Genomic DNA, 21,120 nt, shown 5'->3' on the forward strand with positions numbered 1-21,120 from the left:
CATCTTGTAATAATGTTTTTCCCATATTGTCTGACAAAGTTGTTTTGCATCATATTTTACATGATATTGCAAAGTTCAGGTAAAGGTAATTTCCTGGGTAATTCAGACAAAGAATGCCTGAAGTGAATTCAATAAAAACTGTATTAAAGTAAGTTATATGGAACTTAATTTTTTTGAAATTTTAAAATTATTTTTACAAAAGGTACATCCCTCCACCCTCTCTCCACATCCCCCAAGAATTAAGACAGTTTGTTAAGAGTTTATATTCTGAGTCAATGCTTAAGTCCAGCCTGGGGATTTTTACTGCCTCCACTTCAAAGGAAGCACATAACTCTGGATTCTCCACTAGCAAAGTGTGGGTTCCTTTTCTCACTCAGACAGTAGCTTTCTGCTTCATTAACTCTTTCTTTGCTCCTTGATGGATCTTGGAATCCAGATTCCAGATTTTGTGTCTTCCTTTGATAGGAAATTTCAGGATCATTTCTTGGGGATTTGTGCAGATGAAGACAAATGAAGAATCAGATTTTTGACTGAGATGTGGGTACTGTTCCTTAAATTGCTTCTCAGACAAGCATTCATTAAGGTCCATGTAACCAAGGAGACATCCTGATGGATAATGGAAATTCCAAATCTTTTCTAAGAAGAAGGTGATATGTATCCTGTAGTTCTGAGATTTCTTGAGAGGAAGATCTTTTGGCAGTTACAGCTATCTATAGTCTTCCTCTGTGAGATGTGTACCAGGTTCTGCCCTCCACCCTTTTAATGCCCCTGACAAACAGTGAGGCCCAGGGCTGGTGCATGCTGAAGCACCAACCATCATCAGAGATTTCCTGAAATTCTCAGTCCTGAATTCAAAAATGACTCCTCTCTGAGCTGAGCTCCAGATTAGAATCTGCTGAGGAAGAGTTTTTGTCTGTGGGGCTGAACTTGTCTGGTCTACCCAAAAGGGTGCAGGCTAGAGCAGATGTGGATTCACTAGAACTCCCAAAGGGTTTTCAGGAGATCCTTCTAGTTTTGTTAGGGACTTTCTCAAGGCTCCTGAGTTAATAACATGTATTGTCTCATCCAGTTTATTGTGGTACTCTGTTAGGGAATTTTGCGCTTCTAGAATCTGCCTTCCTGAAAAGTCAATGATAATCTTCTTAGAGATACGGGATGCATGGTGCAGCTCTTGGAGTTCCTACTCCTTCTTCTACAGAGCTTCCCACTCCACCTTGGACAGTCATAGGTTGGAATCTGCAACAAAGTAATCTGATTCATCATCAATGACTTGAGTCCTTTGAACATTGGTTCTGTCAAAATCAAGCAACTTGTCTTTATGCTTTACAGACTTCTCCAGACCAGTCCTAATCCAAGATTGTTGATAAGGGAGCAGATCCTTGTTGAATACATCAACTTTACCAGAATTCTCTGTTTCTGCCATGAACTTCTTCAGAAGCTTCTGCCTCTTGTTTGAATCATGGTGCAGAGTGTCCTGTTCTTTTCATGTATATACCAGAGATCCACAGAACAAACAGGGTTACTCTTGTTCACAGACAGTCTGCCCACAGATAAGACAGTGCTTCTGGGCCTGACAATCACAAGGTTGTCATCCTGGAAGGAGGACAGCAAACATGTTCTGTCCCTCTGTTGTATACAAATTAACATATTTTGTCTTCCTCTTTGAGGAGCTGGTGATCTCCTGTGCCTTGGCTAAATCAAGTGGTGTTTTGACTTCCTCTCTGGTTAATTCAGCTTCAGCAAATTCTTGTTTCTCCCCTTGCACCTACCCTCCTTCAACTGGTCACCAAGTCTCTGGCCATCTGAAATCTCATCTCTTTTTCTGTATATCTGCAGAGGATCAGAAACTGAGTCTTGATAATTCTTTTGTCACTTACTTATAAGATCTTCTACCCTACTGCTGTTTTTGCCAGATTTTCCCTCCTGAGATTGTTGTGAAGATCCCATAATGGACGTAAAGCACTTTGTAACCTCCCTCACTGCATGACATCTTCGTTGACATCCAGCCAGAAGGTATCCTACAGCAGGAGAATGCACCTGTCCACCAGCTGCACCCTAGATGCCAAGACGGCCACCACCATCTTCCCTGCCCCACCACCAGTGTCAAGTTTTATGGAACTTTAGAAAGACTTTTAAGTAGATATAAAATTATCAAATCACAATAAATATCTAAAGTTAAGCCACACGCTATAAAATTGGAAAAAAATAAAAACAACAATGGGCATGTAGTCATGCAGGCTATGATGTTAGATATAATAATAAATTGTAAATTAACATTGCTTTCTGTTGTCAGGGTTCTATGAAATGAAACATTGAGAACATTTAATTTAAAAATAATATTTTTCTTACTAAATTTAGAAATTTAGCCTCCCTTATGTGTACATAGTAAGCACTTTCAGTATATTTTTAAAATTTTGCTAACACAATTACTGGAGTATAACAGGAAAAGACCTCAGAGATTATCATTCTAATCCTTTCATTTTGCAGAAGAGGAAATTGATGCTCAGAAAGCTTGAAAGACTTGCCCTAAGGTTGACAGGCAATAAGTGGCTGAGCCAGAATTCCAACCCAGGTCTTCTGACTAGAGATCCAGTTGAAATTTACACACAATGTTCCTTTACAATGCTATAATTCTGTACTCACCTTTTGCTATAAATGAGAGCATTATGAATTCCTGGTGGGACTTTTTTGCAAAAAATGTCCCCTCACTCTCTCGCAACATCTGTAAGCACCTGGACTTGCATGATATCATTGCTTATAAGATAATGTGACCCTACCAAAAATTTCTAGAATACAAGAGAAATCAAACTTAATCTGATTTTTTTTTACATTTCTTATTTATTTATTTAATTTATTTAATATATTTAGTTTTCAGCATTGATTTTCACAAGAGTTTGAATTACAAATTTTCTCCCCATTTCTACCCTCGCCCCCACTCCAAGATGGCATATATTCTGGTTGCCCCATTCCCCAGTCAGCCCTCCCTTCTGTCACCTCACTCCCCTCCCATCCCCTTTTCCCTTCCTTTCTTATAGGGCAGGATAAATTTCTATGCCCCATTGCCTGTGTATCTTATTTCCTAGTTGCATGCAAAAACTTTTTTTTTGTTTTTGAGCATCTATTTTTAAAACTTTGAGTTCCAAATTCTCTCTGTTCTTCCCTTCCCACCCACCCTCCCTATGAAGTCAAGCAATTCAACATAGGCCACATGCGTATCATTATGTAAAACCCTTCCAAAATACTCCTGTTGTGAAAGACTAACAATATTTTGTTCCTTCCTAACCTATCCCCCTTTATTGAATTTTCTCCCTTGACCCTGTCCCTTTTCGAAAGGATTTGTTTTTGATTACCTCCTCCACCTATCTGCCCTCCCTTCTATCATCTCCGCTTTTTTATCTTCTTCCTCCTCCTTTCCTGTGGGGTAAGATACCCAATTGAGTGTGTATGGTATTCCCTCCTCAGGTCAAATCCCATGAGAACAAGATTCATTCATTCCCCATCACCTGCCTCCTCTTCCCTTCCTACAGAACTGCTTTTTCTTGCCACTTTTATGTGAGATAATTTACCCCATTCTGTCTCTCCCTTTCTCTCTCTCAATATATTCCTCACATCCCTTAATTTGATTTTATTTTTTTAGATATCATCCCTTCATATTCAACTCACCCTATGCCCTCTGTCTATATATATACACATACATATATACATACGTACACACACGCATTTATACACACACACACACACACACACACACACACATATATATATATATATATATATATATATATATATATATATATATATATATATATATATGCATATTCCCTTCAGCTACCCTAATACTGAGGCCTCATGAATCGTACACATCATCTTTCCATGCAGGAATGTAAACAAAACAATTCAACTTTAGTAAGTCCCCTGTGATTTCTTTTTCTTGTTTACCTTTTCATGCTTCTCTTGATTCTTGTGTTTGAAAGTCAAATTTTCTATTCAGTTCTGGTCTTTTCACTGAGAAAGCTTGAAAGTCCTATATTTTATTGAAAATCCATATTGTGCCTTAGAGCATTATACTCAGTTTTTCTGGGTAGGTGATTCTTGGTTTTAATCCTAGCTCCATTGACCTCCAGAATATCATATTCAAAGCCCTTGGATTCCTTAATGTAGAAGCTGCTAGATCTTGTGTTATTCTGATTATGTTTCCATAATACTCAAATTGTTTCTTTCTGGCTGCTTGCAGTATTTTCTCCTTGATCTGGGAGCTCTGGAATTTGGTGACAATATTCCTAGGAGTTTTCTTTTTGGGATCTTTGTCAGGAGGCAATCGGTGGATTCTTTCAATTTCTATTTTACCCTTTGGCTCTAGAATATCAGGGCAGTTCTCCTTGATAATTTCTTGAAAGATGATATCTAGACTCTTTATTTGATCATGGCTTTCAGGTAGTCCAATAATTTTTAATTATCTCTCCTGGATCTGTTTTCCAGGTCAGCGGTTTTTCCAATGAGATATTTCACATTGTCTTCCACTTTTTCATTCCTTTGGTTCTGTTTTATAATATCTTGATTTCTCATCAAGTCACTAGCTTCCACTTGCTCCAATCTAATTTTTAAGGTAGTATTTTCTTCAGTGGTCTTTTGGACCTCCTTTTCCATTTGGCTAATTCTGCCTTTCAAGGCATTCTTCTCCTCATTGGCTTTTTGGAGCTCTTTTGACATTTGAGTTAGTCCATTTTTTAAGGTGTTGTTTTCTTCAGTATTTTTTACTGTACTTTTTTGGGTCTCCTTTAGCAAGTCATTGACTTGTTTCTCATGGTTTTCTCACATCACTCTCATTTCTCTTCCCAATTTTTCCTCTACTTCTCTAACTTGCTTTTCCAAATCTTTTTTGAGCTCTTCCATGGCCTGAGACCAGTTCATGTTTTTCTTGGAGGCTTTTGATGTAGGCTCTTTGACTTTGTTGACTTTTTCTGGCTGTATGTTTTGGTCTTCTTTGTCACCAAAGAAAGATCTCAAAGTCTGAGACTGAATCTGAGTGCATTTTTGCTGCCTGGCCACGTTCTCAGCCAACTTACTTGACCCTTTAGTTTTTCGTTGGCGGTATGACTTCTTGTAGAGTAAAGTTACCATGTTCCAAGCTTGAGGGCATGTGCTGTTGTTTTCAGAGCTATTTCTATACAGCCAGCTCTGCCACACCAGCACTCCTACTTCAAGAACCGCCTACCTGGACTGGACTCAGATCTTAAGCAGGCTCTGCACTCTGATCTGCCACTTAATTACTCCCACCAGGTAGGCCTGGGGCCATAAGCAAGTGCAGCTGTAGTTCTGCAGCTGCAGCACCTCTGCCATCCCCGGGGGGCTGAACCTTGAACTTCTTCACTCTGTCCCCCCAGCTTTCCCACTAAATTTCTCTGTTGTCTTTGGTGTTTGGGGGTAACTGTGGTAACTGCCACAGCTCACTGATTCAGGGAACTAGGGCCTGTTCCACCTGACTCCTGGACTGGTTGGTTGTGCGGCCCATGCTAGGCTCCATCCCTTCCACTCCCTGCTCCGTTCACAATAAACCTCACCCAGCAACAATCCAGGCTGTCCTGGGCTGGGGCCCTGCTTCCCTCTGCTATTTTGTGGATTCTGCAGTTCTAGAATTTGTTCAGAGCCATTTTTAATAGGTTTTTAAAGGGACTTGTTGGGGAGCTCGAGCAAATCCCTGCTTTCCAGTGGCCATCTTGGCTCCACCCTAATTAATCTGATTTTAAACAGGATTTATAAATATTTCTAAATCAAAAACACTGTAATAACTCATCAAACTGACTTGCCACTTAGAGAGAAGGCCTATAAGTAATTAACAACATGCATCTTGTTCTTGAGCATAGGGTTTGAGCAGGAGTTTGAGGAAAAGGACATGTGTTGCTGCAAGAAGGTAGAATTTTATAGCTGCAAAGAATGACTTTTATTTGTCTCTCCACAAGACTTACACTAATTGCCATAATATGGGTTAAGGTGAACTATGTTCTTAACTAAGCCAGCCAATTTTTTTTTCTTTCTTTCTGGAAGAGTTAAACTCATTTAAAAATCTGTATTCAGGTTTTCTTTTTTAATCATTTAATGCAAAATCACTTGCATATTATGTAAATGTATGCATGGATTTGCATTCAATTCCATTTTTATGGAAGGAATCCACTTTCAAAGAATTAACACAACTGTAGGGTGTCCCAACCTGACAGTTCACATTCACTTGAATGACTTCCTGTTTTTAATATTACCTTAGTGTGTCTGAGGTAACTAAGAAGAAGAATACTGATGTGTGAATTACCTGAACTGAAACTTTACTAGGAAAAACAAACAAATCCTTCAAGCCAGTGTTGGTGGTTTTCTACAGAATTGAATGGAGAGAAAATAATTAAAATAGAATGTTGTCCCTTTACTCTTGTTTCTTAACTTTTGTTAGTCACCGAGAATAAGGAACATTATAAATCCAAATATTTTATACCTTGGAAGACCTGTAGTCAAAACTGTGTATAACAGATGAGGAAAATGTGGCTCAGAGAGGTTAGATGACTCATAAAAAACATCTGATTCAGTGTTGTTATTATTAATACCTAACAAAACCTGAAATACTTAGAAGTTTTAACTACTTCTATTTGATGCTTTAAACTGTAAGTTTAGAATTTGGACTGACACAAAACATTTTCCTAAAGAGGAAGTAGAACTTTTTTGAATAACATTTCATTTTCTTTAATGTGTTCCAGTGTTTAATACATTGAATTATTGGTTTTCTAAACATAACCACTAATGTACAAAGTTAGGAAACACAGAAAAAAATAGAGAAAAATATGATGGAAGTAAATACATAGCAATAATCATAACTTTGAATGTCAGTGGGATGAACTCACTCATCAAAGGAAAGTGACAGCAGAATGGATTGAAAACCAGAATCCAACAATATGTCTTTTACCAGAAACAACCTTAAAGACATATATAAAATAAACATAAGTGCCTAGATCAGAATATATTGTGCTTCAACTCAAGTAAAAAAAAAGCAGGGGTAGGAATTATATTCTTAGAAGAAGCAGAAGCAGTAGATGGTGGAGTGAAAGAACAATTCACTACAGCTCTCCCATGAATTCCTTTGGGTACCTCTAAGAAATGAATTTGAACAAATTTTGAGGTGGCAGAATCCACTAGGAGACAGAGTTGTGTGGATTTCCAACCAAGGACAGGCCTGGAAGGTTGAGGAGAAGGACCTGTTGCGCCAGGGTGGGAGATGACAGAGTGTTTGGCTACACCAGCACAGACTGGGCCATAGCAAAGTGGAAGCTGGCCTGGCCACCGCAAACTCAATTACCAATAGCAGTAGCAGTTCCCAAACCTCTCTGCACAGGATGGGAGTCTCTCAGAACTGGGTGAGAGAGAAGCATAGGGCTTTTGCCAGCTGCAACAGCTGCTCCTGAGTATATCAGCCCACAGACAAGTCATGTACTTGAATTTCCAGGAGGCATGATGGCAGAGTAAACCATAAGTGCTCTTACTCCTCCCTTGTTGACCTTGAAAAACCTAGAGAATCTTGGCCCCGGAAAAATCCTGGAATAGTGGAACCTAGGGGTAGAACGGTCTATTAGCTCAGGAGGCTAGGGAGATGGAAGGGAAGGGTCACTCCTGAGGCAGCTAAAGGGGTCAAGTATAAGACCAGAGGGATTCCAGCAAGCCCCACCTCAGCAAACCAGCAAGAGATCCTGAGCCTGAGGGGGGTGGAGCTGGCAAGCATTAACACTTGGATGCCAGGCATGCCTCTGCACAGCCAGGGGAATCAGTACACACCAGTATGGGCATCTCCCAGTGGCTGAGCCTATCCAGCAGTAGGGGAGGAGGTGACCTCCAGTGGCGAGACCACCCATTCCCCACACCTCATGAGCTTCAGTGAAACTCTGGGAAACTCAGAAAGACTTGGCCTCAGCACACACCACCTAGCTCCAGCTCAGCATCAGGTGAGCTGCACCATTATATAGCTTCTAGCTGAGGGACCAAAGGCTACAGCACACAAAGCCAGTAACCAGGACTCTAGCTCCCACCACAAGAGGCATGGGAGGCCCCTGACCCCAGAAGTAGAAATCCACTTTAAAAGCCAGGAAAAATGACCCATGATGAATAAGAAGCAAACTAGAAAACTAAAGACCATAGAATTTACTGTGGAGACAGGGATGATCAAAATATAAATTCAGAAGAGGACATCATTGACACTAGACTTATATCTGAAACCTCAAAATGGAATATGAAGTGGTCTCAAGCCAAAAATAATTCTTGGAAGAGCTCAAAAAGGGATTTAAAAGCCAAATTAGAGAGGTAGAAGAAAAATTTAGCAATGATTTAAAATATACAATTGACCAAAAAAAATTCACTGAAGAGAACAACTTCTTAAAAAGTAAAATTGGCCAAATGGGTAAATAGGTACAAAGCCTATCTGGATAAAATAACAGCTTAGAAGGAAAAAAAAAATTACTGAATGAAAAAGGAGGTACAAATGCCAAGTGAAGAAAACAATTGTTAGAAATTAGAATTGGGCAAGTGGAAGCTCTATGAGGCATCAAGAATCAGTCAAACAAAATCTAAATAATAAAAAATGGAAGAAAATGTAAAATATCTCACTGGAAAAAAAACTGACCTGGAAAATAGATCCCAGGAGCGAAAATCGAAGAATTATTGGTCTACTCAAAAACCATAATGAAAAAAATGAGCCTGGCAAGTATCTTCCAAGAAATCATCTAGGAAAACTTCCCTGATGTCCTAGAACCAGAGCACAAAATAGTGATCAAAAGAATGCACCAATTAGCACCTGAAAGAGATCCCAAATTGAAGATGTCAAGGAATATTTTATCCAAATTCCAGAATTATCAGGTCAAGGAGAAAATACTTCAAGTGACCCAAAAAACCCAATTCAAATATTGAGGAATTACAGTCAGAGTCACTCAGGATCTTGAAGCATACTGATACTCTATAGACTATTTGGGAAAATTGTGAAAAAGGAGTCTTACCAAATTCTTTTTTATGACACAAATATGGTGTTGAAACCTAAACCAGGAAGAGTCAAAACAGATAAAGAAAATTACAGACCAATTTCCCTAATGAATTTAAATGCAAAAATTTTAACTAAAATATTAGCAAAAAGATTATGGCAACTTATCATGAGAATAATAGACTATGACCAGGTAGGATTTATTCCAGGAATGCCTGGTTCAGTATTAGGAAAATTACCAGCATAATTGGTCATATCAACAACAAAACTAGTAAAACCATGTGATTATCTCAATAGATGCAGAAAAAGCTTTTGACAAAATACAACACCCATTCCTATTAAAAACACTAGAGAGCATAAGAATAAATAGAACCTTCCTTAAAATGATAACTAACATCTACCTAAAACCATCAGCAAGCATTGTATGTGATGGGGGTATGCTAGATGCATTTCTAATAAGATTGGTGGTAAAATGAGATGTCCATTATCATCAGTGTTATTCAATGCAGTACTAGAATTATTAGCTTAGGAATAAGAGAAAGAAAAGTAATCTAAGGAATTAGAATAGGCAAAAATGAAACTAAATTATCACTATTTGCAGATGATATGATGATATACTTAGAGAATCAAGTAAAAAACTACTTGAAATAATAAATAACTTTAACAAAGTTGCAGAACATAAAATAAACCCACATGAATCCTCAGGATTCCTATATATTACTATCAAAACCCAACAGCAAGATATAGAAAGAGAAATTCCATTTAAAGTTACTATAGACATTATAAAATATTTGGGAGTCTACCTGCCAAAACAATCCCAGGAAATATATGAACACAATTACAAAACACTTTTCACACAAACATCAAATCTAAATAATTGGAAAAACATCAGTTGCCCATGGGTAAGTCGAGCTAATATAATAACGACGACAATTTTACCTAAATTAATTGATTTATTTAGTGTCATATCAATTAAACTCCCAAAAATTATTGTGTAGAGCTAGAAAAAATAGTAACCAAATTCATCTGGAAGAATGAAAGTTCCAGAACATCAAGGGAATTAATGAAATGTTAGGGAAGGTGGCCTAGCCATACCAGATCTTAACCTGTAGTATAAAGTAGGAGTCGTCAAAACTACTTAGTAGTGCCTAAGGAAAAGAATGGTGGATCGGTGGAATAAGGTAGATTCACAAGACACAGTAGTCAATGACTATAGTAATCTACTGTTTGATAAACTCACAGTCCAGCTTCTGGGATAAGAACTCACTATTTGACAAAAACTGCTGGGAAATCTAGAAAATAGTACGGCAGAAACTGGCCATAGATCAGTACCTCACACCATATACCAAAATAAAGTCAAAATAGACCATCTTAAACCATATACCAAAATAAAGTTAATGATTTAGATATAAATTCTGATGGTATAAGCAATCTGGGAGAGCAAGGAATAATTTACCTGTCAGACTTTTGGAGAAGGGAAGAATTTATAACCAAACAAGAGATCGTGTTATGAAATGTAAAATGGATAACTTTGATTACATTAACTTGAAAAGTTTTTGTACAAACAGTGGTAATGCAACCAAGATTAGGAGGGAAGCAGAAAATTGGGACAGAATTTTTACAACCAGTGTCTCTGATAAAGGCCTTATTTCTAAAATATACAGAGAACTGAGTAACATTTATAAGAATACAAGTCATTCCTCAATTGATCAATGGTCAAAGGATATGAACAGGCTGAAATTAAAAACATCCATTGTCATATGAAAAAATGTTCTAAATCACTATTGATTAGAGAAATGCAAGTCAAAACAACTCTTAGTTACCACATCTCTCCTGTCAGATTGGCTAACATGACAAAACAAGAAAATGATAAGTGCTGGAGAAGATGTGGGAAAATTGGAACACTAATGCTTTTTTGGTGGAGTTGTGAACTGACCCAACCATTCTGGAGAGCAATTTGGAACTGTGCCCAAAGGGCTGTAAAATGTGCATAGTCTTTGACCCAGCAATACCACTTCCAGGGCTGTGGGAAAAAGACTGTATGTACAAAAATATTTATAGCAGCTCTTTTTGTTGTGGCAAAGAAGTGGAAATCAAGAGGATGCCCATCAACTGGGGAATGGCTAAACAAGTTGTGGTATATGAATATAATGGAATACTATTTTGCTATAAGAAATGAGGAGCAGATGGAGTTCATAATAACCTGGAAAGACATATATAACCTGATGCTGAGTGAGGAGAGCAGAACCAGGAGAACATTATGCACAATTACATACACATTTTATCTGCAATGACTAACTTTGATAGACTTGGCTCTTCTCAGCAATCCAAGGTTCCAAGACAACTCCCAGAGACTCATGATGGAAAAAGTAATTCACATCTGAGAAAGAATTACAGAGTCTAAATACAGATTGTACAGATTGGAGCAAACTGTTTCTCTCTCTCTCTCTCTCTCTCTCTCTCTCTCTCTCTCTCTCTCTCTCTTTCTCTTTCTCTCTTTTTGTTTCTGTTTTGTTTCTTCTTTCTTGTGGTTCATTCCATTGGTTATGATTCTTCTTTACAAGTTGACTATTGTGAAAATACGCTTAGTGTTAAGGTATTTGTAGAACCTATATTGGATTGCATGCTGTCTTCAGTGGGGAGGGGGGAGGAGAGGGAGTGGAAGAAAATTTGAAACTCAAAAACTTGAGGAACTAAATGTTGTAACCAAATATAAATAAATATTTAAAAGGAAAAAAAAAAAGCAAAAGCAAAAATATACCTAAGTAAAAGAGTTAAGCAATAAAACTATATTTTGTTAAAAGGTACCATTGACAATGAAATTATATCAGAACTAAACATATATGTGCCAAATTGCATAGTATCCAAATTCGTAAAAGTTAAATGATTTACTAGAGGAAATAAACAGTAAAACTATGCTAGTAGGCAACTTCAACTTTCACCTCTCAGAACTAGATAGATCTAACAATAAAATAAGCAAGAAAGAAGTTAAGGAGATGAACAGAAGTTTAGAAAAGTTAGATTTGATAAACCTCTGGAGTATAATGAATGAAAATAGAAAATTAAACCTTTTCCTCAATTGCACATGGCGCCTTCACAACAATTGACCATGTATTAGGGCATAAAAATTTCAAACCAAATGCAGAACATCATAAATATTATATCTGTCCTTTTCATACATAATACAAATTCAATAATGTGTCGTGGAAACAGATTATAACTTAATTGGAAACTAAAAAAAAACTAATTCTTCAAGTGTGAAAAGGTTAAAGAACAAGTCATAGAAACAATAAGTAATTTCATTGAAGAGAATGACAATAATGATAAAATATACTTAAATTTATGAGATACTGCCAAGGCAGTAGTTAGGGTAAAATTTATGTCTAAACACTTTGTTTTTCTGCATCAGTCGTTTCAGTCATGTCCAACTCTTTGTGACCCCATTTGGGGTTTTCTATGCAAAGATACTGGAATGGCTTGCCCTTCCTCTCTTCAGCTTATTTTACAGATGAAGAACTGAAGCAAATAGGGTTAAGTGATTTTTCCCAGGGTCAGTTAGTGAATATCTAAGGTCAGATTTAAACTCAGGAAGATATCTTTCTCTAGGCTTAACACTTTATCCACTGTACCACCTAATTGCCCAAAATCTTACCTCTGTGAAAGAAAGAGCAAATCAGTTATTTGGGAATCTAACTGAAAAAAAAAACTAGAAAAAGAAAAAATAAACATATCTCCAATTAAACCCCCAAGTGGAAACTCTGGAAAGCAAAAGAGTGATGAATAAAATTGAAGTTAAGAAAACCATTGAATAATACACAAAACTAGGGACTTTAAAAAAACCACACAATAAAACAAATAAACCATTGTTTACTTTAAATCAAGTTATTGGTATCAAAAATAAAAAGGATGAATTCACCTCCAATGAAAATGAAATTTAAGAAATTATTTGGAATTTTTTTGCCCAATTACATGCCAACAAATCTGACAATCTAATTGAATGTAGCAATAAAAAACAAAACAACAACAAAAAGGCTTAGTGTAAGTTAATACTTTCCCACTTGTGAACCAAAAAGAGTGGGGAATAAACATGGATTCATTTCAAAAACTGATATACAATGATGCCTTAAAATTTCATTTGTCCCTATTTTTAAATGAAATATCCTCAAAATATGTATTCAAAATATAATATCTTTTTGGGGGGGTGGGTAGAGTACTTAATGAAAAATTTCACTAAATTCATTACAGTTTACTTTTATTCCTGAACATACTATACCATTATTAAAAGTTTAATCAACATTTGAACATATCATATAATTGTACTATTTCCCCTTTACCCCACAGTACTATTTCTCCTTTTTTTGTTGATAATAATCTTTTATAAAAATTGTGATTATAAAACCAACCCTTTGAAGCCAAGTATATCATAGAAAAGAAATAATTGGTTTGGAAAATCATTACTGCATTTGGTCTCATTTCATGCTCTAGGCTGGCACTGAGGCAGAGATTCTCCAATAACAGTAAGAGAGGATTAATGCTTATGCCACATTGGAAGCAAATCAGCATTAGTCATTGAAATATAATCTTTATGACTAGTTCATCAAATAACGCTGACTGAAATACTCAAAGATATGCTATGTGTTAAGAACTGTGACTCAGTATGAATATCTGTTAACAGATAGTTTATAGAGAGAACCAGTAACAGAGAAGTATATATATATATATATACACACACACATGTATTCATATATATGTATATATATATATTCATATATATGTATATATGCATATATATGCAAGATAATATTAGATATTGCATTTAGGATTTATTGTTAATGCTTGATAATGAATTGATAACATAAGGAAATTGATAGAAATTCTTGGTAGCTAGTCATATATCATTGGGCCCTTAGATTCTGACAACTTTATAATCCAGAATAGTCGCACATTCTAGAATAGGTTGTAAGACTCAGATATCTTTATTTTTTGTCTGTTTCTATGCCTTAGTACTTCTATAACTTCTTGCTTAAGATCAGATTCAGGCTTCTGTTAATGTTTAAAATATATCAATCTGAACTTTTGTGAAAAAAAAGATGAAGGAAAACAAATAGTTATTAATGTCTTTAATTTAGTCAATGTATCATTTATCTTCATTTTTCTGGGTCAAAACAGGAGGATCTCCAAGGATAACAGCTATACAGAAGGAAAATGTCAGGAACAGTTTGCATTAATCATGCAGTATAGAGAAAATAAGGGAAATTTCTAATATCACAAAATATAGAATTTAATGCTAAGAATTTCCAGGGCAGCATGGTATTCATCTCTATTTTCTTCTGAATTACATGAGTATTAGGAGATAATTGGTCAATGAGAATAGGTTCCACTTTACACAGAATGTACTTTTCTCAGTGTAGGAGGTATGAGGAAGTACGGATAAGCCTTTGTAGGGATATTGACTTTACTTCATAGAAGAATTCTACAATGCCCTCTGTATCACTTCTCACAAGATATCTCTTCTCCCAATTATTTCCTTTAGTTTCCTGGTTTGAAGTTTAACATTCCAAAATCATTGCTGCCATATTTCAAAATGCAATGAAACGCTGCTGTGCTCATGAAGCCTTTCTCTAACATAGTGTTTGTTAGGGAACACTCACTTTTCTTAATGTCAGTTTCACTGATACAAATCTCATTTTCTCCTATAATCTTATATTGTCTTTTATCATTTAACACATTTTATATGTCTCATATTTAACACTTTTATAACAATTTATATGTCTCATATTTCTAATGAAATTTCAGGTGAGGGTTACATCTTTTTCTTTCCCTTTATACCTCAGAGCAACTAAGATAGTGTTAAGCACAGAGAATGCCTCCAGTGAATAGGGGTTTTGTTGAATGACAGATGAGATGAAAAAATTAGTTTTATTTGAATTCTTTAAAAACTGCATCTATCAGCAAATATTTACCTATGTTTGCATTTGAAAGCTCACACTGTTTTTTTGGTGTATTAAATACTTTCTTTTCGATCTAGACATTTTCTCCTCTTCTTTGAATGTAGTAATTAAGTTTTTTTCTTTAAAAATTATTCAGAATTTAACATGCTCTGAACAGAATAAAACATATGAAAATAGTAAGATAACAAAAATAAGATGGTGTTCCTCTCCTTTCTTTTCTTTTCCTTGCCTTCCCTTGAGTCTTGTCTTGCCTTGCTTTTCCTTGCTTTCATTCTTCTCCTCTTCCACCCTACATATTTAGAGGAAAACAACAAGAAGAATTTACCACATCGTCTCTAATGTTCAGACTCTTGAGTCCTTTACTCACATCTTTCTAAAGAATTTGGTAGCACGTTTCATCATCAGTACACTAGAACTTTAATTGGTCTTCATACTGATTAGAGTTCTCAAGACTTTCAATGTAGTTTTCATATAATATTTTACTGTATATCTTTTCGTTCTCCTGGTTTTGCTCAGTTCACTCTGAATCAATTCATACATGTCTCCCCAGGTTTTTCTGAAACTATCCATTTTGTTACTTCTTAAAGCACAATACTGATCAATAACATTCAAATGTCATCTTTTTTTAGCCATTAAGCAATAGTTGAGTGACTCTTTATGAACAGTCTGTTGTTTTCAAAGGAAGATCCATGCTATCACAAACCTTTGCTAGCTGTCTCTTTTGTTTAACTTTCTCACTCATGAAATTTTTAAGATTCTGAAAGGACACTGGTTTCTTCACCTCCTTTTAGCATATAAACAATTCATCCTCAGAAAACTGTTTCTAATTCAGCAAATGTGTTTTTATTTTGATTCTCTTTTATCTTCCAACAATTCCTCTGAATGGAATTTTCTATAAAAATTATTCCTTTAAAAAAGGACATAATTCTTTTATACCTTAGACTTTAAAATGACAATTTTTCTCTTATACATTGCAGTCTTTGAATTAAATGCTTTGTATTGTTTTAAGAAAGGTTGATCTTGAAAAGAAAAAAGAAAATAAAAGGAAGATATTTGCTGAAATATTTTAACAAAAGTATGGAGAAAGAATCAGGGAACAATGGTAACCGTAGAACAGTTGTGCCCTTGTATAAGAGATGCAGTTCTTTAAATAAGTTATATTTTTGTTACATATAAGGAAATGTTCTTTTGAGAAAAAACTACTATTTTATGCCACTAAATACTTTGTCAGATGAATCTGTTTGATACAAGTTTCATTTTTAATTTAATTTAATTTAAATGTATTTATTTAACATATTTAGTTTTCAGCATTGATTTTCACAAGAGTTTGAATTACAAATTTTCTCCCCATTTCTACCCTCCCCCCCACTCCAAGATGGCATATATTCTGGTTGCCCTGTTCCCCAGTCAGCCCTCCCCTCTATCACCGCACTCCCCTCCCATCCCCTTTTCCCCTCCTTTCTTGTAGGGCAAGATAAATTTCTCCATGAGGAAAAAAAGTCACTCTTTCTTCGTTCATGTTTTAGTAAGCAATTGCTTTCTTGCTCATCTCCTGGCTACTCTTCACTGGAATACTTTAGAGTTTCTCAAAGGATTGTGTGGGAAGAGGTGGAATGGCTCATGGTATAGCAGATGTTTGCAGTTTTCTTTCACAAGGCCATAGGTAATTGTGCCAATATATTTAGAAATTCACAGCCTCTTGTCCCCTTCCATTGGCAAAGACTGTGGCCAGGTTTTTCATCTTTATAGCAAAAGACAGGTGCTATAAGGTGAGTCAGAGTGACCTTATTACATGCATAGGTATTATTAAAATGCAGGTGCTCTGTCACCAGTAGAAGCAGATGCAAGCCTATAAAATGATAGCACATAACCTTACAACACTGAGAAATTATGTTACAAATATTATTGTCCATCTGCATGGAGAGGACTTGCATATCTAAGCGTGCTGTATGTGGATCTTTGATCAGAATCCTTGTCAATGAATGCTTGAAGGAGACATAACTAAATGCATGTCACCATGACCACAAAAGACACCATGACATTTAATTAATTAATTAATTTAGTGGCGAATGCTCACTCAGCAATACAGCACACTGATTATAGAAGGTGATGAAATAAGGAATGAGGTTATTGCCTTCCTGATGTTTATCAGGACTAAATATCAGGGATGCAAATGTACCTAAAATCTAGTTAGTGAAATGCTCATTTATTCATAAAAAACATAGTGGACAGTAGCAAGATAAAGTATAGCCTAGTTCTACACCACAGTTCCTGTACAAACACTTTGAAAATGCACAAGACCTATTGTTCCTGATTGGGCAATCCAAGGAAATCACATTGAGTTATTTTTACTACCCAGGTTTGCAAAAGAAGACTGACACAGAAGTCTGTATAAATTTGAAATAGGATTGAGTCAGGACCATTTCAATGTGTGTAAAGGCAGTTTAATAGGGCAAGAAAAGGTTTTAATCTAACACAGAGAGACTTGACTTTTTGAGAAGTGCAGAAATAGATGCCAACTAGCAGTTTTGTTAATCCCTACCCGTTTCTGAGCCACAAATCTTAAGCAGAATAAAAAGGGATACTGAGCCTGGAGTGGAATTCCAGCATGAGGATTGGTCCTAGAGCCTAGACTGTGTACTAAACAAGAAGAAAGTTAAGAAGGAAACAACTTCTGTGTGGTGAGGATCTCAGGAACAGAACTCAGGTCTCAGCTCTAAGCCTCTAGCCAAGTCTGAAGGCCTTATTGGAGTATCCAGGGCAGAAAGCCCAGAACCAATTGAGGCACTTGCATTTTACTCTCCTCTAAAGTGGGCAAAGGAGGGAACAATATATGCACACGGAGTTGGGTACAGAAATACATTTTACTCAACAGGGGAAGATGGGAAAGAAAGGAGAGGATTAGTCCTATTTAAAACAACTTCTAAGACTACACAAAAATATTTATAGCAGCTCCATTTTGGGGTGGTAAAAATTAGAAACTAAGGGAGTGAGGGGATTCTCATCAATTGAGGAATAGCTGAATAGCTTATGCTGTATGGATATGATAAAATACTATTTAGCTGTAAGAAATAATGAAGAGGATAATTGAGAAACTGGGGAAAACTTTGATGTACTGATACGGAGGTAAGTGAACAGAATGAACCAGGAGAACACTTTACACCATAATAACAATATTTCAAAAATAAACGATTTCACTTTCTGATATGAAAGTGAACTCAAAATGTGGATTAAAACTTTTCTTTTTGGACATGGCCATGGGAATTTGTTTTGCTTAACTATATATAGTTACAGCAGTTTTGTTTTTCTTTCTCAGTGGAGATCTGGGAGAGGTGGGAAGAATGAATTTTTTTGTTATTGTTAATTGAAAAGAAAAAAAATTAAAAGTTGCTACCCTTACATTAATCAGTTCAGTAAGAAAAAAAATGATACACAAATAGCATAATAAATGAGTTGTATACTTATTCTCTTTTTATTAAGCACAGTGCTGTATTGCATTACAGTTATTTCCTCTCCCCCATCCCCGCCCCATTACTCTACCAGACTAAGTTGTATAAGGTCAGGGAAAATATGTATCATATTTAAATAAGGGAACTCCCATAGTATCCAGTCCAGAAAGTTATGCTAAGAAGGTGTTTAATACATATTTTGTTGAATTTAATTTAATTTACTAAAAATAATACTTTTATATATCTATAATTATATTAATTTAATTTAATAAAATGTTATTTTACTATAACCATAATTATAAAGCTCTTCCAGCTTTAAAACTTGTTTTCTATTCCTCAGAAGAATAGAAAATAAGTTTTAAAGCTGGAAGAGTTTATAGACATCACCTAGTACAACTCTCTCATTGACAGATGAACTAACAGATTCCAAATTATATAGTGATTTACTCCATCATATAGGAAGTAAACACCAGAAATGCAATTCTTATGGAATTCTCCAAACTCAAAATCCTATGCACTTAGCTCTCTATTACATTGTCTCTATAAGAAAAACTGAAAACACTCAAGGTTCATTATTCCTGACAGAAGCAAATTGCAGTTTGATTTTTAAATCATATTTAATATATGATGGATACTACCCAGACAGTAGTAACTAGTTGGCTTTTATGTTCATTGAGAATAAACTAAAAGTAATTAAGATTTATGTCAGGTATGAATCTCAAGGATAACTAATGCAATATAATGTTAAATTAATGTGAACTGTTGTGGGATAAGGGAATGGGAGCATGGTAGAGCAGAAAAATGCTGGACTTGAAGTCAGAGGACCTGAGGTTGAATCCTAGATTGCCAGTTCCTAACTCTGATGGTAGACAAGTCCTTTAAATTATATAAGCCTGTTTGCTAGCTTCTTTATTATCGGAAAAAAATGTTCACCACAAGAGAGATGGCCTCCCACATTACTTAGGTTTCTTTGAAAGCCAAAAACAAGAATCCTAACAACTTCAGAAATATTTCTTTTCACTGGGCATTGGAGATGGGTGCTTCCTCAACTGCATCATTCTCTCTGGAACAGACTTCAACAAATAGTTATTAAGTGGTGCCTATTATGTCAGGCATTGGCCCCCATCCTGGGGTCACAAAGACAAAAATTGGAAATATTTCCTGCTGTTGAGGGGCTACAGGTGGCACCTGAACTTAGCTCCCTGGAGAGAAGAAAGGTAAGAAGGGAATAAGTTCCAGACCATTCCTCAGTAACCCTAAATCATAAGATTTAACTCTACCATCTGTATAGCCTGAATCTGCTCGGACTCACTAGACAATCAACCAAATCCAGCTGCCTCTATAGCTGCTGCATTTAAATTATGTTTCATATTTTTAGCCAAATTGATACGTTAGTGAAAAGGAACACAGGACACACTATTCCAAGTCAAATCTTAGAGAATGAAGGGGAGAGATGAAGAGGGTTCACGTTCTGTCTTGCTGCTTTTTAGTATCCTCAAAGCATTCTGAATTGGGTACTCCCTTACTCTACTTGAAGCACTGACTGTAAAATGCATTCCCAGATACAGTGGTCTGGATCTTCACACTGAGCTGTGTCCAAGTCATCTTCTCCCTATTCAGAAATCCCAGACAATGTCTTATGTAAGTGCTCCCATTTTCACCCTCCTCCCTATGGGTGGACAGCAAACTTATAGCAGACTGTTTCCTGTTTGCCCTGTTATCTTCTACATTAGAATTGACATTTTATCTCCTATAATATTTGAACTATTGTTTTATGTAAAGCATATGTTTTCACTTCTTTGTTTTAAATAAACAACTTCTGTTTTTATCAGTAACCATTTGCTCAAAAATTTGCAAGTTATTGTCTCTCCTTAAAAATATCTTTTCCAGTTTTTTTTTTTTTGGTGTAGCCTATATTGATAGAAGAAAATCCTTCTTGTTACAATGCAGAAATGTCTCCTCTCTCCCTTTTACATCAATATTTTTTTCAGAAACTTGTTGCTATGCTGGAATTTGTGTGACCAATTTGCTGATGCTTCCACCATTAATGAAGAATGAACATTGGCATTCCACCTGAAGCCACTTTTGTTTGTGCTCCATTTTGTGTGAGGCTTTGCCTAGAAGTTGATTTTGGGAGCTGGGTCATCATCAACACACCACCCGGATCTCAGAGCTTCCTTAGGTCACACGCTCCACACTTTTTCTACCTTAGAAAATATAAATCTGGAGAGCACCTGGTACACGGAGCTGCACCAGACCACATCAAAGTGGAAGCAGCTGATGAAACCAGCCAATGATCCTGGCTGGGAGAAATGTGGGCACCCAGAACTGGAGGAGATGCCCAGGCCTCCCAACACAGGACAGGAGTCTGTCGAGGTGATGGGAGACAGCAGTGCAGTGCCTGTGGCCTTGAGACATATACTCCTGAGGCTTGCAGCCCAAAGGTTTGAAACTCACCTTCTTGAAGTTCCAGTAGACATAATGGCCAGGTAAACATCTCTCATCTCTCCCTCCCTGACCCAGAGAGAATACCTTGGGGAAAAACCCTGGAATAGAGGAACCAGAATTGGGGCTTCAGTAGCAAAACAGTGGGAATTCCTAAGTCCTAGAAATGGGAAGCCAGCAAGGGTCAACAACAGGAACCCAGACCTGCCTTTGCACAGCCAGGGGAAGCAGCAGACATATTTGATTAAGCTAGGTTAGGTTCAGATTCAGATTT

At 36.3% G+C, this 21,120-nt stretch overlaps 1 pseudogene; it reads right to left on the reverse strand.

Moving 5' to 3' along the window:
• Positions 1-373: 373 nt before the first annotated feature.
• Positions 374-20,881, reverse strand: LOC118847228 (annotated as a pseudogene).
• Positions 20,882-21,120: the final 239 nt, after the last annotated feature.

Source organism: Trichosurus vulpecula, chromosome 4 (genome assembly GCF_011100635.1).
Source record: "Trichosurus vulpecula isolate mTriVul1 chromosome 4, mTriVul1.pri, whole genome shotgun sequence".
Lineage (NCBI taxonomy): Eukaryota > Metazoa > Chordata > Mammalia > Diprotodontia > Phalangeridae > Trichosurus > Trichosurus vulpecula.